Below are 6443 nucleotides of genomic sequence, written 5' to 3'. Positions count from 1 at the left end.
ATATTATATAGACTCATTACATGCAAAGTGAGATATTTCAAGTCTTTATTTGTTATAATTTTGATGGTTATGGCTTACAGCTTATGAAACGTCTCGGTTCTCTCTAAATGAGGGAACGAGTGTTGCATAAGCTAGCTTAAGCCATAATCATCAAAATTATAACAAATAAAGACTTGAAATATCTCACTTTGCATGTAATGAGTCTATATAATATATTATTTTCACCTGAAAAGTTGAATTCTTGAAATAAATCAACTTTTTGATGATATTCTAATTTTATGACTAGCACCTGTACATACCAATTTGCCACTTGAAAGAACTTAAAAAATACTGAACATACAGGTGAAACTCGAAAAATTTGAATGTCGTGCAAAAGTTCATTTATTTCGCCGCATTGAGGCAGTAATTCATGCAAAAGGGGCCCAAATCAAGTACTGAGTACATATGCATAATTATACTTGTCAGAGGGCTGACTTTTCTGTATTTTAAATCCTTTTTTTATTGATTTCCTGTAATATTCAAATTTTCTGAGATTTTGAATTTGGGGTTTTCATATGCTGTAAGCCATAATAATCAACATTATAACTTTTGCACAATATTTGCACAATATTCTAATTTTTCGAGTTTCACCTGTAGAAGAATTCTAACAGAAACAAAAAGAGACAGTGAAAAGATCAGAACAAGGGAACAAGAGCATCATTTGAACTTATGATGTCATTAACTTGTGAACTCTTCACATGAACAGAAGCTTGACAATTTTAAATAACCTCTTTGATTGATGAAGGGTTGTGCCATCTTTCATCACCAAACTGATCAAATATTCCCTGGCTCTCAACAAGAACTCTACTCTATCACTCCAATCCCAAGAACCCAGGGGACTTTTGAACCCTTTGGCACGTGGATTGCGGCTGTTCATTATGTCAAATAGCCTGTCAATAATCTAAAAGCAAATGTTTGCATTAAGAGAATTTGATTGATTTGAGCATTTGATTCATCACCATTTTTGCATAGTATTACCTCAATGAATTCAGCCGTTGCTTCACAGTGTTTAAACTGTGAATAGCCAAGGTCTCTCAATGTGCGCAGAGCTACAGTGACTGAGCGACTTGGTGTCTGTGCAGCCAAAGACACCTTCATCTTCTGGGAATCAAAATTCACGTGCTTGCCCGTTACCTTGTTGGCTGCATGCAGTCCGTCTTTGACTTGAACTTCATTTAGTTGAACAATGAATGTCCAGTTGATCTGACCAGTGCTGCTGGTTATTGGTCTGTAAGCCTGCAACATATTTCGAGCCAGCTTCAACATGTGGCAAGCATCCATCATAACAAACACCTTCTCACCAGTCACTGGATGTGCGAAAAAGGTTTTTAAGGGCACAAGAGAGTTTGCCTTTAACTGGCACCCAAGTTGGGTGCACATGCTAATATTTGAGGCATGTCCATCCATTGTGACACACACCACTCTTATTCCACGTTCATGCAGTTCCTCCAAGGCATGCACAATTAAGACCTTCTGTGTATTTGGTGACAGAGAGTTGGTCAGGTAGTAGGCAATTGGAGCCTTCCAATGGCCTTGAAAGCCAACCACCATAAAAACAAGAGCTTCGGTGGCAACATCAGTTTCATTCATACCATCCCCCATATCCACAAATCCAGACATTTTCTGTGTATGAGGATTGTACTGAACATGTTTTTTGATAGCCATGGCATCCAACATGAGTCACACATCCATATTTAGCTGGGTCTTCCTCTTGTCGTCTTTTCAACATGTCCAACATCATCATGTTGAGGCCAGGTTTGGAATCTACAGAACTCATCCACCTTTGTAAAATGAAAAGTAGTTAAAGGACAAGTTCGGTATTTTACACTTAGAGCCCTGTTTACAGATCGTTTCTGATGAAATAGTGTTCACTGATATGCTCACACAAAAAATCGCCTAAAAGAAGCCTAAAATTCTCGGGCCAGCAGCATGTGTCCAAATTTTAATCTTAACCGTTCTATTTCATCAGAAACGATCTGTAAACAGGGCTTTAAGTGTAAAATACCCAACTTGTCCTTTAATTAATGTATTAAACCATTTTGTGCAATCAAATAAGAATACCTCTGTAATGTATGTGGATGTGGGAGCTGGAGATGGAGAGACTTTCTCAAATAGTTATAGGCTTTTGGGCCATGTAAGTGAAGAGTGAAGGCAAACTCCCTCTGCTCCTTTGTGTACTCGTGGTACCGTTTTGACAAGAGGTCTATCGGAAGATCTGAAATTCAGTTATAACAGACTAACTAATAAGTGTTCTTGAAATAATAATGGAAATAATAATAATAATAACAATGGGAAAGTGTACACATAAGATATGCATAAATTTTTTTTTTATTTTTTTTATACCAGAGTAGAAATTGAGCCTCTCTTTCAAGTCTTCATTTATGAGGTTCTTCCCCTTCAGATCCTCCAGAAGATCATGCACAGTGATCTTTGCCCTCCGTTCTCGGTCCTTCACATTCCTCTTCTCTCGTTCCAGACTCTCCACTCTAGCCAAGGCTTCACAGAGTCGGGCCTTTAAATCAGTGGGAGATGCAGGCAATGCATATGTGTGGTCCTAGTAGAATGAAGGATGAAAATGTTTTGAGTAATGTTTATATCAACTGTAAGGGGGGTACAGTTTCTAGACCCAGGACCAGATATGATGAAAGAAGACCAGGAGTCGTGAAGTTCAATCAATTAAGTAAAAATTTACTGAAGAATAGTTTGCAGTTAAATTGGTAGAGCCAGCGTCAAAGTCTCACGAGGAGGTCGCAAGCTAACTCTACCTTACACAAAAATCATACACCAATTATACCCTTTCCAAGGGCATGCATTCCATAAACATTCACTTCTGATTGGCTAAGAGAACATTGTCTAAACAATAATCTGCAACAGATAGATAAGTGGGCATATCGTCGTTAATCAGGACCGTTGTCGCCCAACTCCGAGATGTACGTTCGCAGTGACGTCTCCGGGTCTGGGAGCGTTGTCTTCATATCCATAAATCGTACATCACAGAGTTCAGAACCTGCACAGAATGTCAAACGCACACACAACACTAATGAACAACAGTCCTCTTCAAGGATAAAGAATGCCAATGTTCATTATCTAAAAAGCAGCACACCATAACAGACTGATAACACATTTCACTCCTTAGGGAAACAGGAACGACAGTCATCCTTTTTACTCCCTAGAGAAATGCACATGAGGAAATGCACTTAACAAACATCAGCTTATACTATGGATACATTGACCTTTAACTTATGCAGGCCTAAGAAACTAAGAGTAAGAAAGTTGGATAAGCAACACCTGGGTGCAGAGTCCTTTAAATCACTCTCTAAATCCCAAGAGAGTTATCCTCAAAAGGCCCCTGGCTGTGAACACAACCCAAGGACACACTTTGGAATGCACCTACAAGAGACTGGTTAAACACTCACAGAGACTACATGAATACATGGATATACTTGATTATTGAGATTTTTAATAACAATAAAGTAATCATTAAAAAGGATATAGTTTTAACTGAAGAGACAAGGGATTCTGACCCCAACCCTTCACACCTGACGCACATCCTCAGCTGGTTGGTGAATAGCTAGTACAATGTTATACTTGCTGGCTTGCATTCTTAAACATGCTGTGTTGAATATGCTTACCTGACTGACACACACAAACACAGACATACATACACATACATATGCAACAGGTATATAAAGTGTACTGTTATATGCATGTATTGTTTTATAATTCACCCAAATTTGTTCTTTTGTTATATACCTGATGTGACTGTCTGATTGAAAATGTGAGTGCTTTCCTCTTTAATTGATGTGATGGCAGTAAATTGTGACAAAATTGTTATTCGTTTTCATCAAAATGTCATTTTTGGTGGGAGACAGAGAGGTTTGAATATAAACAGGGCCATAATGCTCACAGCTCTTCTGGGTTTAACTAGAACAAATACTCACAGCATTAGGCAGAGGAGGATCAGTCTCTTGTAAATGCTGAGAACAGTCCACTAACAGGCTTTCCTCAGCTTTCATTGAGGCTTGTGTAGTCCTGGTTGCAACGGGCTAAAAAGGAAATACAAATATAAACAAATAACCATTTAATGGCAAGCTATTAAATCCTTATAATCTAGTGATGAAAAACCTACTCTTTGTAGATGAGTCGGGAAACTGAAGACTGATGGTTTAGCTCCATCCCTAATCCTGACAGTCTGACCTGTCCTGTCAAAGTGATCCAACTTGAAGTGCTCACTGCATAACACAGAGAAATCGCTTGTGGAAAAACCTTGCCTTCGTGTAGCTACTTCCCACTCTCTCCTCAACTCTTTGTCTTTGGGAAACCTTCAATGTGTGAGAAAAGTGAGCTAGCCAACTATCTAACTAACTAACTAACTAACGTTACAGTAAGATTCACAATATGTCAGTCGCCTACCCGAAACGAGTACTTGTCATAAAAGTCGGTTTTTAAGAAAATATAGATGATTTTTTAGATTTTCAGGAAATTTACTTTATAATATAAAACATAATATAAGCTAAAACTATACTATAAATCATGTCAACTCATGTCTCAACTTTCACAGCAAAGGTAACTAGCGGCATCGCAGTAACGTAATCCCCCGAGACCTGGTTTCGATTGTGCGGCGATTTGTACAGCCCCAAGCAGCACATGAAGCAGGCATTTTTCTCAACTCCCGTTATGAGAGAAATAGGAATGTTGATCTTATTGATATTGCAAAATGGCGGCGCCGTTGACGTACGCTCCAGCGGCCAATAGGGCGTCTATGTATTTATTATGTCTATGGCTGCCGTTGCCGTTCTCTTCTGGCGCTGGTGTTCTCAGCGCCGCCCGTCAAAATAAAAGTCCGGAGCGCCGTCAAAATAAAAGTCCCGCTTCCAACACATCGGCCAATCAGAAAAACGTATCAGCCGATGCCGATATTTCAAAAATGCCAAATATCGGCCACTAATATCGGTTATCGGCTTTCAAATATAAAGTATTATCGGTTATCGGTGTCGGCCAAAATTTTCATATCGGTGCAGCACTAATTTTTGGGTGTGAAAAGTCTAGAGTATCCATCACACACCCATCCAGAGTGAATCAATCAAATTAACTGCATTTAAGTTCTTCCTAGTGAACCAGATTCCCCCTCCAAATGTGCATAAACAAACTGTGTCACATAGGAATATATAGCCGCCCATGTTCTTATTCTGCAAAACATTTAAATGTTGTAGCTTGTGATCTTTTAGAAACTGTTTTCATTTCAGGCCAAGAGGGAATGGGAGATAAATAGCACAGCAGCAGGAGTGGGAGTTCAGGGACAGAGATGAGCCAAGAGGCGAAATGAACAGATAAAGGATGAAGTTTGCCGCTCAGGATCAGGCTGCATGTCTGCAGGCGGCGTCGCGATGAAAGTGAGAGTGACAGTTTGGTCAGAAACAGTTTAGCTATCCTTAAACATGGCCGCCCACGGGGAGAAAATCTTGCGTTTCAGGTCGAAGGAGCACATCACCGACATATTTGGAATAAATGGGCTTATCAGGGCTTTTTAGAGAGCAGTTTTGTATCAAGTCAAGGAGAGCCACTTATGCTTGAAGAAACATGCAATGCCAGCCTGCTGCTTTATGCCTACTATAAGGACCGGGAAAAAATGTTGAGTAGATGTTTACTATGAGTCAGTGCTCATTAAACAGATGATTCATCCCGACACAAGATGAGTTCAGATCCAACACACATGAATATTCCTGTTTCTTTTGAATTGTCCTTGAAGATGCTTGGGACCTGAGGAATGGATGCCAGCCAGTTCTAAATCAAACCATTTATACATTATATTCATTAATGGTGCTCTCCATTTCAGATCTTTCTGGACAGTAATATCATTCTTAACCCTCTGGGGTCTGAGGGGGTTTTGGGGGCCGGGGGAAATTTTGACATGCCCTGACATTTGTGCTTTTTTCAGTTGCTTACAAACATATTAATGGCTAATGTCTCATTACACTGTATTCAGCACAATCTGGGGTACAATAATATGTGAGCTGAGCTACGTTTTATTTTGGAGAAAATAACGTTTATGCGCGGTTATTGAAAAAACAAAAATGTTAAGTCACTGAAATAAGGTCACAAAAAACATTAAACATGTGTCCACAAGACACTTTTGAGAACTGGTTCTTGTAGCCTAGAGTTTTTGCTTTACATTTGTGCTGCAAAAATGAACATTTGTGCTGGTCTGGTTGATTGAACTTTCATTTTATATTATATATTCATTTTATTTCAATTTTCATGTTCACATTTATGTGGCAAAAACACTGTCACGGACATGACATTTCTCCGTTACGGACGTGACAGCTCTGAATGCTGCACTAAAAGAATGCTTTAAAACTTTCACAGAGACCTCAAGCGTTAATTTAAACCAACAAATATTGAAA

At 39.1% G+C, this 6443-nt stretch overlaps 1 pseudogene across 1 annotated transcript; it reads right to left on the bottom strand.

The window, feature by feature from the left end:
* Nucleotides 1-641: 641 nt before the first annotated feature.
* LOC311069166 (THAP domain-containing protein 6-like) lies at nucleotides 642-4699 on the bottom strand (annotated as a pseudogene). Its single transcript, XR_014609523.1, has 6 exons — nucleotides 4611-4699; nucleotides 4169-4361; nucleotides 3981-4085; nucleotides 2383-2593; nucleotides 2101-2254; nucleotides 642-1820 (listed from the first exon to the last, which is right to left on the bottom strand). The product of XR_014609523.1 is annotated as a THAP domain-containing protein 6-like (transcript).
* Between the last annotated feature and the right edge of the window lie 1744 nt (nucleotides 4700-6443).

Source organism: Abramis brama (genome assembly GCF_963993115.1).
Source record: "Abramis brama genome assembly, chromosome: 18".
Lineage (NCBI taxonomy): Eukaryota > Metazoa > Chordata > Actinopteri > Cypriniformes > Leuciscidae > Abramis > Abramis brama.
The sequence above is the reverse complement of the archived record's forward strand: the minus strand, read 5'-3'. Positions and strand labels throughout refer to the sequence as shown.